Source organism: Epinephelus lanceolatus, chromosome 15, assembly GCF_041903045.1.
Source record: "Epinephelus lanceolatus isolate andai-2023 chromosome 15, ASM4190304v1, whole genome shotgun sequence".
Classification (NCBI taxonomy): domain Eukaryota; kingdom Metazoa; phylum Chordata; class Actinopteri; order Perciformes; family Serranidae; genus Epinephelus; species Epinephelus lanceolatus.
This window is the reverse complement of record NC_135748.1, coordinates 36,317,759-36,328,081: the sequence shown is the minus strand read 5'-3', so window position 1 is coordinate 36,328,081 and position 10,323 is coordinate 36,317,759. Positions and strand designations below refer to the sequence as shown.

Genomic DNA, 10,323 nt, shown 5'->3' with positions numbered 1-10,323 from the left:
CGAGTAGCAGCCATTCAGCGGCGGTGGCTGAAGCGATTGGACTGCGAGCGTCTCTCCCGACACTTTCTGTGGAATTTGAATTATTTCGGCACTGCACGGTTCGTGGTACACGGGGCGACGGCTTTAACGGGGCATCTTCTGGGTCGCAGCGGTGATCACAGGTAGGTCGGCGTGTTGTAATTAGCCCGCCCGGTGACGCTTGTTAGCCCGCGGAGCTAAGCTGCACTAGCTTGGGATTTTCGGATGCGGCACACGCAGCTACGTTAGCTCCGCGGCTCCTAGCTCCCCGTAGACACAATTACACGGCTTTTAGCTTGCTTGCTAACCTGACTTTGAGACAGAAAAGCAAAATATAAGCTGTGAGGGTGTTTAACATATTTTATTTGTGTTAAAAAGGGTCTGCTTCAGCGCTACCGAGCGAGCTAAGAGGTGTTATAGCTAGCTAACGTTAACTTACCTCAACTTACCTGGTTAACTTTGAGGTGAACGTTACTCAGCAAAATAACGAAACCAACTCGGTGTAAAATTATGGCAAAGCTACCTCATAATTCGTGATATCTTTTTCAGATTGTCACACTTGTGTTATATCACTGTTGCTAATACAGGCTGGCATTAACAGGGTGTATTCATTTGCAGTTAAGTTTAATGACTTGGCAAGTTTGTAAAAATGTGACACAACGCAGTTACAATCGAGACATAAGGTAAAAAAAACCAACTGCTCAGACGTTCAGCACTCAGCCATCAGACAGGTTGATTGCCCTGAAGATATAAACTGTGACTCACACTCTTAACACACTCTGAATTTTTGTGAAGTGTGATAATGTGCCCTAGATTCTCTTATATGGTAATGATATCATAGCTTGAATGGGAGTTTGCTTCTCCACTGCCACAGAGCAGGAGATTTCCATTCTTACCTGCCACCCTATGATCAGATACACATCAGTGGTTAGATCATCTAACACATGCAGACTTTTACAGAGATAGCCCCCATGCTGGATGGTGTTTTATCCATAGCAACACGCCTATTGGACTGAAGCATCCCGCTTATTGGGCAGTAACCACATTTGGATGCCCTCATTAGCCATAATTGTTGAGTCATTACTGTTTTGTTAATGGGGTGGTGATGAGGTTTGTGACTTGAATAGCACATGCTGGATTATTCAGCAGCATAAGGCGTGGAAAACATTGGTGTATTTCACTGTTTTATTTCTATTGTGAAGCTAGAAACAGGCAGTTTAATCTTCTGATTCTACTTGTATGTTATATACACTGCAACTAATGATTATGTTTATTGTAGACAACTATGTTTGGCTTGTGCATGTGAAAAAATAGCAGAAAATGCTCAAGATATTGTCCCAGACCCTAAGATTACATGCTTGTGCTGCTGGTTTTGTCCTACCAACACTCAAAAACCAAAATATATTCAATTTTCTAACATATGTGTAAAAGAAAATCATGAAATCCACCCATCTCAGAGCCTCAGCCCTGCAAATGTTTTGCAGTTTTGCTTTTAAAATCACTGAAACGATGACTCAGTTATTACAATAGTTGCAGATTTATTTTTGTTGATCCCCTTATCAAGTAAATCAGTATTTACTTCAGCTCTTAAGTTGCACAGTATCTATAGTAAGGTGGTCCAAAGGGTTTCTAAACATCTGAATATACGCAGAGTTGGTGATTAATGTTTAGGTGGACAAAAAATCTTATAGCATAATCTGCTGATTTGTTCCCAAATTGTTTTGGCTTGTAGGCCTACATGTCAGAAAGTGGATTATTTTAATTATAGACAAATATGTTCGGCTTGTGCATGTAAGAAAATAGCAGAAAATGCTCAAGATATTGTGCCAGACTCTGAGATTACGTGCTCATATTGCATATTGCTCATATATCTTACCAACACTCTAAAACCCAAATATATTTAATTTTCTAGCATATGTGTAAAAGAAAAGCACGAAATCCACACATCTCAGTGCCTCAGCTCAGCAAATGTTTGGCATTTCTGCTTGTAAATCACTGAAACATTAACATGGTTATTAAACTAGTTGCAGATTTATTTTTGTTGATCCACTAATTAATTAAATAAGTAGTTACTTCAGCTCTAAAGTTGCACGGTATCTATAGTAAGGTGGTCCAAAGGGTTTCTGATCATCTGAATATACCCAGGGTTGGAGATTATTTTTTTGTCCACCTGCCACTGTAGCTGGTGGACTAAATATGTTATAGCGTAATCTGCTGATTTGTTCCTGAATTGTCTGGGCTTGTACATGTCAGAAAATGCTCAAGATATTGTCCCAGACCCTAAGATTACGTGCTCATATTGCTTGTTTTATCTTACCAACACTCAAAAACCCAAATGTATTCAATTTTCTACCATATGTGTAAAAGAAAAGCACAAAATCCACACATTTTAGAGCCTCAGCCCAGCAAATGTTGGCATTTTTGCTTATAAAATCATTGAAACTCAATTGAATAAGTAGTTACTTCGGCTCTAAAGTTGCACAGTATTTTTTGTGAGATGATCCAAGGGGTTTTTAACCATTTGGATATATGCAGGGCTGTCACCGTAGCTGGTGGATTCCAAAATCTATCAGCCACTCAGTAGATTGCTATTGTTTTTTGGCTAAAGCAAAGCTAGCACAACGTGTGTATTTTACCAGCATTTGGCTGGTGGCTGGTGCTAATTTCCAACCCTGTGTGTGTCTGCTGGATGGGAATTTGATGTCTCTCCCATAAGAAGAGATAAAAGTGATTTTTTTTTTCTCTCCCCCAAATTCTGTAAGTAACTCATGGCTTAGCTCATCTCACAGAACGAGGGAGGCGAGATTGGCTATCTGCCACCAAAGCCCACTGTGCAAGTCTGTCAGCTGTTTGAGAGAGGAGGAGAATGCAAGAGCAAGAGTCTCTATCCGAAGCTTTGTGATTCACTCTGTGGGAGAAACCGGCGTTACTCTCCGCAGTTCATTCTGTTCCCAGAGGAGAGGCCCTTTGTTGGCAGTGAGCTGTACATGTGAATGCTGAGCAGTGATGCAACATGGGTAGATAAAGTTGCTGCGTGATGACGACGCAACCAAAGGGCTTCACTTTTGTCCCCCTGATAGCAGCGAGATAGTCTTGGCACTTACGGTGAAAGCAGAGTGAGCATCGATGTCAGCTTAGCTTTCAGTCCAGCGGTAATTGAATAGATATGAGATGACAAGGATGGGAGATATGCTGCTGTGTCTCTGTTCCTCTTTTACAACATCAAACAGTCTGGATCAGGACAGTTTGTCTGTGTCCATCTCTTGACTCCTCACCTATCCTATCTATTTGTCATGTTAATCCTTAACGTTTGGCCAGGGGTGGAAGAAGTATTAGGATCCTTTCTTAAGCAAGAGTAGCAATACCACACTGTAAAAAATACACCACCACTAAAAGTAAAAGGCTTGCATTCAAAACCTTCCTTAAGTGAAAGTATGCAAGTATTATCAGTAGTAAAATGGTACCTGTCCCTGTTTTACTATTACCAGTATATATGATGTTTTTGGATTAAAATTTAGCTGCATTAAAGGGGCAGTTCACCCCAAAATTAAACATAAGTATTTCCTCTTACCTGTAGAAGGAAGCATGCATCTACTGCTAGCTCACCACCGAGCTAGCTAATGTTACAGCTCAGCCGAGGAGGGCACCATTAATGTTAACATCTCGCGCTGTTAGGAGCACAAGCCTCTCGCTCATGAGTAGATGCACGATTCCTTCTGTGTGTTGATACAGTTGGTGGGTGTAGTTCGGTTGGTAGAAAATGGTTCCTACGTGAAACTGGTCACAACAAGGTCTGTGGATTAGCTTGAATGACAGGGTCATGATATCTGGGAAGATGCATTGCTGTTGAGTTTTTCAAATGTGATTTTGGCACTTTGAGCATCACAAGCAAATGCCATCAAGCCAGTCAGTCCCCATGGAACCTTATGTTAAAATGCACAACTTTACAGCTAAAATAAACATGTTTACAGTAGGGCTGCCACTAACGATTATTTTCATTGACGACTAATCTGTTGATTATTTCTTCGATTAGTCCACTAATCATTTTATCGAAAAATGTGTTAAAATGTTGAAAAATGTCAGTCTGTCTTGCCCAAACCCCAAAATTACGTCATCTAATGTCTTGTTTCATACTCTCGCCAAAGGGTTTTAGTTCACTGTCATGGGAGAGTGTGTAAAGCTGCCAATATCTGAACGTAAGAAAATGCAGTAAGAGTATTTTGGGGTACTTTTATTGTACTTTTCTATGAAAAATGACTCAAACTGATTAGTCGACTACTAAAATAGTCACCAATTTTTTTAATAGTCGATTAGTCATTGATTAGTCGACTAATCGTGGCAGCCCTAGTTTACAGCCTGGTAGCTAATTTCAACACTCATGACAACTGTACAGGGGACACATTTTCATATAACTCACCCGTTTACATTTATTAAGGCTTAAAGTTACACGTAATTAAGGGCGGGGTGCTTTGATTGACATGCTGTCCTCGGCTTCGCAGTTAAAACCACCCCTTGCTCCTCTGCAGCGCCAGCCTCTCGCCCAAATATGGCTACTTCTGGCTCCAAAAAACTAAGATGGCAACGGCTGTAATGTCAGACTTGATGCTTCAGTACAGGAGTCCAGAAACCAATTAGTGACGTCATGATAGCTACGGGATTTTAGGGTGAATTGTCCCTTTACGTTTAGTAACTATTATTAGTACATGAAGTGGTTATATTGTGCAACATGACGGTGAGGTTCAAGTGATATATCTGGTAAAGCTGCAGAGTTTTCCTTGTCTTAAAAAATGGCAAATTCATGCCATATTGTAGGGGAGAATCATACTTATTGCATTTTACTGCTGCAGATTTTGCTAATTTTACCTCCTTTATGTACTGTTGGGTACTCTAATCTATAGCAATGCATTATATTCTATGACATCATCATATGTTTGTAGCATGGCTGGCCTGTGAGAACCATGCATCTCTTAAAAGTCACTTTTTACGGTGTCAGAAAAACAGCCCTGTTATCTGCTTTGAGACAGTGCGTTTTCCAGCTGATCCAAGAGGGGTTTAAAAGAGTTTATTTAGCTCAAGAAGGGGGGAAATTTTCTCAACCTCTGACGGAACACTTCATCCTTCAGTTTATCAGAAAAAAAATCTAATTTAAAATCACCAAATTTGGACATATATGGTTTCCACTAGACAGAAAGTGTACGAAATGGTAATCTGAAGTGACTGAAGCTGTTAAATACAAGTAGTGGAGTGACATATACACTATTTGCCTCTGAGATGTACTGGAGTGGAAGTATAAAAACAGATAAACTAGAAATACTCAAGCTAAATACAAGTATGTCAAATTTGTAAAAAAGTATGAGTAAATGTGCTTACTTACATTCCACCACTGCTTTTGGCTGCAGTGTTGATGCGGGCCATTGAATGTGCTGGCTGATGTTGTCATCCATAACTTGTGTTTTTGTCAACATCACAGCTCAACAGAGGTGTGGGCACATTAAGCATATTTGGAGTCATCTAGTAAAACGCTCAGATGTTTGCTTACTCATTTTGCTTAGTGTGGGGAGGTGAGAATAAGGACACGTAAACTCAGGTGCACCGAGATGCCTGAAAATCCAGTTCTCATCCAAGCTGAGAGTGTTTTCGTTCATTAGGAGTGAGAATGTGGTCCAGATTAGTGTGTTTTTGATGGCGTCAATGTCAGAGATTAAGACAAAGAATGCAGACAAGTTACAGGAACCAGAGTGGGATTTGTTTTGACACTCTACTCTGCCAAAAACTCTAACCTTTTGAGATAATAAGTCACCAAAACACTGCTCAGAAAAATAGCTGTTTGCAGTCTGGAGGTTTTTCCTTGCTTTCCTTCCTTTCCTTGATGGCTAAGTGCAGAGACAATAGATGTAAAATTATAGTTATTCCCTTCAGAAGACAAGTGTTCATGTGAGCATCATTAGCATCCAGTTCCATGTGGGAATTAGTACCTTTGTATCATTAGAACGGAGGCACACTGTCTGCACTTGTTAGAGCTCCATGTTCTGAGCTGATTGGGACCGGATCCAGCAGAGACACTCTGAGAAGATTCAACCAGAGGGGAGGTTTTAGAATCGGGATCTCAAATGTGCAACTGACCCCATTTCAACATAAGTAGCCTAAAATAGGTTCTGTGGCACCGCAGAGTTGGATTGAACTTGTGTGTTTGATGTGTTTGTTGGTAAGCAGTGTCATCCTCTACCGCTGAGGGAGATTCTCGTTGTTGGTCATGACCTTTTCCCATAATAAGATAAGATAAGATACACCTTTATTGATCCCATAATTGAGAAATTCCAGTGTTACAGCAGTCAAGGAGAAAGTCAGATTAAAGATTTCAAATTTAAACTTTAATGGGATGTCTGTTTCAAAAACTGATTGTACACAAACCCAGACGTACACAAGATGTAGACTAAAGAACATGTTTTCTATGTTAAACGTTGCAAAGTTGAAAACCAGACATGTTTATATTAGTTGCATAGTTCTGACTGCTCTTAAAGAAGTATTTACCTGCTAAAACATATTAATAAAACTGGGCTGTTCATGCAGTAGAAGGATGCAAAGACTTCTGAAATTGGTGCAACATGACCAGAGAATACAAAAAAACAGGCTGTGGCATTTGTTTTTCCACATGTGGCAGAAAACCTGCGACTACTAGAATGCACTGTGCTGCACCAGACCAATAAACACATCCGCTGATGGATGGCGTAATGCGAGTTGCCCATCTGAAAACAATAAGGCAGTAGGCTGGGAACAAATGATCTTGTATTACAGTTAAACAGTGAGCTAAAATATGTTACTGCAAACATTTGAGGCAAGAAATAGGCAACGCAGTAACAGCATCCTGGTTCATATTGGATCAGCACTGCTTAGTTTTACCATTTGATCTGAGTTTTGTCCGAGATTCCCTCCCAATTCGCTTCTATACTCTTTAGCCCCTTTTCCACCGCAGGAACTTTTATCAGTTACCCAGGATTTTGAAAAACCTCGGCGCGTTTCCACTGAAATTACCCGGGTAAAAAACTTTCCCTCAACCCCAAACTTTCCCTGAAAAAAGTACCTAGTAGGGGGGTAGGACTTTTCAGATTACGTATTATCCTTATTGATAAAGGATGGGTACCGAAACCCGGTATTAAATTACCCCGGGGCTTACAGTATCGGTTCTCCTCTGCGCTCTGTACCGGCGCTGAACTCCTCCACACACACATCCTCACATACACCGATGCGACACAGTAACCGGTGAACAGCTGAGCGGCCCCGGTGGAAACAAAGTGAAGATAACTCAAAAATGATGGCGAGTTGACGGCAGCTATACTCGTTACTGTAAGTGACATTAACCCTTAGCGAGTAAGAAGCCAATACTTTATCAATACATGTGTTCTGCAAGCATGAACACGTAAACATGTAGACAGTGATATTCAGTATGCTTCGCCCACAGTCTCTCATCCACCGACACTAACGTTATGTCTTACACAAGGACAGCACGCTAGTTCAGCTGATAGTGAATTGTTACTAATAAGCTCAAATGACAGATGTCTGTATGTAGACTAACTTAGTTTGACACTTATCTTAAAATACTTTTAAACTTGCTGCTGGCTGAGACAAACAGCACCAACTCTCTACACCAGCACTATGTCACCAGTAAACAAGCTGGCGGAGCCGAATACAGGGCACATGCTGAATCATCTACGTCATCACTTTAATTTGAATACATTTTCTGGAACTTTGAGGTGTGGTGGAAATGCAAACCACACAGATTACCAGGAATTCTTTTACCCAGGTAAATAAATTCCTGTAATAAAAGTTCCTGGAAATCTTTGTGGAAAAGGGGCTATAGTGTCTGCGGTGGTGGGTTTGTCCAGCCTCCGTTATCACAATACAGGAAACAGTATGGTCCCCACCTCCTGTTTACAAACTCTTGTATTACACAGTGCACTAAAATATGTTTCTGAAGACATTTGACTTGAGATAGAAGCAGTAACAGAATCTCGGTTTATATTTGCTCAGTTTTACAGTTTGATCGAAGGGCATCTCTGTCAGTCCGCTTCTATACTCTTTTGTGTCCATGGTTGCAGCGGGCTTACAAAAATGAGGACGTATGAGCTGTAGTTTGAGCAACAGCCCAAGAACCGTTGAAAAGCCACTCAATGACGCGCTTACGTCATCTCATGGATTTTCGCTGGCAAGTGAGCTGGGCGCTGGCAAGATGGAGGGAAGGGATTTTCCGGTTGAAAATTGGCAAAGTATCCCTTTAATTCCCAGTTTCTATAGTGTGTTGTTAGTATGACAACCAACTGCCAAAAATAGATCTCGTCATTGTTTAGCACACTCTTGTCATCAAACGTGGACTGCAAATGACAGTCCTTCAAAAGAAAAACTACTCACACTATTAGACAACAGAAGCCATATCCACAGCTGCAGTATTAACCCCCACCCCCCACCCCCAACCCACACACACACACACACACTCACATTACTTTAAAGCACTTTACATTCTTTATCTAAGGTATTTTTTTATTGCTGAATCACATAAATACAACCTGTGAGAAATCTTTATGGGGTATACTGGCAAGAGTTCCTATCTCTACAGAAACTGCTGTAGTGTTTTTGAAGTCCTGCTTCTGCTGTCAGTGAAGAATGGTGACGTTGCAGTGTATTTAATATCTCTGTTTTATACAAAGCATGCAGTATTTGTATCTGTAGGCTGTGTCTTAGTCGCAGTATTTGGCTTTGTCAGCACTCATTTTAAGAATGAAAAACAACAGTGGGTGTTGCATGATGTTTTACTGCTTTGAACGCTGTTCTTTGAGTGTCCCCATTTGGGACAATATCTTTAGCTCTTAATTGGGTCCAAGGGGCATTGGGCTTCTCATTTTGCCCTGGCTTTTAACTGTGGAACTGTGGATTAGAGCTGGGAAGGTGGCGGGGGGGAGTGCAAGTGTATGCAAGGAGTTGCCTTTCGGGTTTGCGCCAGTATCACTCCTCCCTGGCTATGGTATGGGGACTCAGGGACTCCTTTTGTTTCCCTGGGCCCCTATACAGAGTGATACCTGAGCCTCCTGTGCTGGAACAGCTCATGCTTTATTCAGCCCTCTGATCTCTGCTTTAATTACGAGTGACCTAGGACGGACTGACCGGTGGTGTATCTCACAGGATGGGAACTTTTTACCACCTAACAGTGCCAGCCACTGTGTTAGTTAGACTCATGAGCCTCTTGGCTGAGATGTGTTTGTCACCTCAAGAAGACACTTTAAAATTGACCCACAAATTAACTGAATGAAAACTACAAAATTAGGTCTTTTTACTCTCTTTTATGTTGGTCATTTGCCACTGGCAATGGTTTCAGTTTTGGATTTGAGGAGTTTGGCTTGTGGGTAAAAAGTTCCCCCAACCCGTCTTGTTCTCTTGGTCCTTCTCTGTCTGGCTTCTCGTGTCAACCAATATTATGTTTACCACCAATATCTGGCTATACAATTGAGATATTTGTGATCTTTCTAGAGATTTGTCGTGTTATATGATCAAATGTTAGTTACCTGTAAAAACATAGACAAATGTACATGGTTTAACCTGCAGCTGTATTTGTTGTATGACTGAAACCTTTGTCTAATGTGGTGACACAGCATCAGATTTTGATATTGGCTTTCTGCATCTCACTTTTCAGTTCTCCTGTGTGCACTAATGTGAACGTCTCAGTGTGTTGTTGGTGTAATAACTCCCTGTCTCACATCTAAGTGACGTGTCTGTCTGTGTTTGTCTAATGACTCCCTGTTCATGTCATGGGTGACAGTGACATATTGTGCACAGTTTCCATTTACTTTGCTCAGCAGATAGCCTGTATGTTGCTTCTTCCTGGACTTTCTTAGCCTCACCTACTGTCATCACTCTGGGCGTGCATCAACGTTGCCGTGGCACCGGTTCCCTGGTAACCACCACGGCGGTTGATGGGTGATGCAGCGATATAACATTATGACCCAACAAAATGTTCAGAGTTGGCTCCCGTGTCAAAAACACCAAACGCCCTGTTTGCAAAATGTGAAACTGTTTATGAAAGATTCTGATGCGCATACATTAACAAAAGCACACGCAGCGTGACATCAGAGCGTTTGTACCAAAACATGCAGATAAGTGCACGTTTTGAGCTCATCTTCAGGCAGCGTGCTGTCTAAGCTTGAAACACTCTGTGTCTTTTATGCGAATCAGAATCTTTAATTATTTGCACTTTTGCAAGAAAGGAGCTTGTAATCTTTGTTGTTTCTCCCCGGGTGTGTTTGGAAGCTACCATTT

At 41.2% G+C, this 10,323-nt stretch overlaps 1 protein-coding gene across 4 annotated transcripts in view; it reads left to right on the top strand.

Moving 5' to 3' along the window:
• The window catches only part of numb (NUMB endocytic adaptor protein), a 64,055-nt gene continuing 53,732 nt past the window's right edge, over positions 1 to 10,323 (top strand). For 3 of the 4 annotated variants that reach the window (XM_033642572.2, XM_033642570.2, XM_033642568.2), the window contains exon 1: positions 2 to 161. The gene's annotated coding sequence lies outside the window, so the exon portion shown is untranslated. Of the gene's footprint in view, positions 162 to 10,323 lie in introns of all 4 variants that reach the window. The other variant, XM_033642571.2, reaches the window with a different exon arrangement.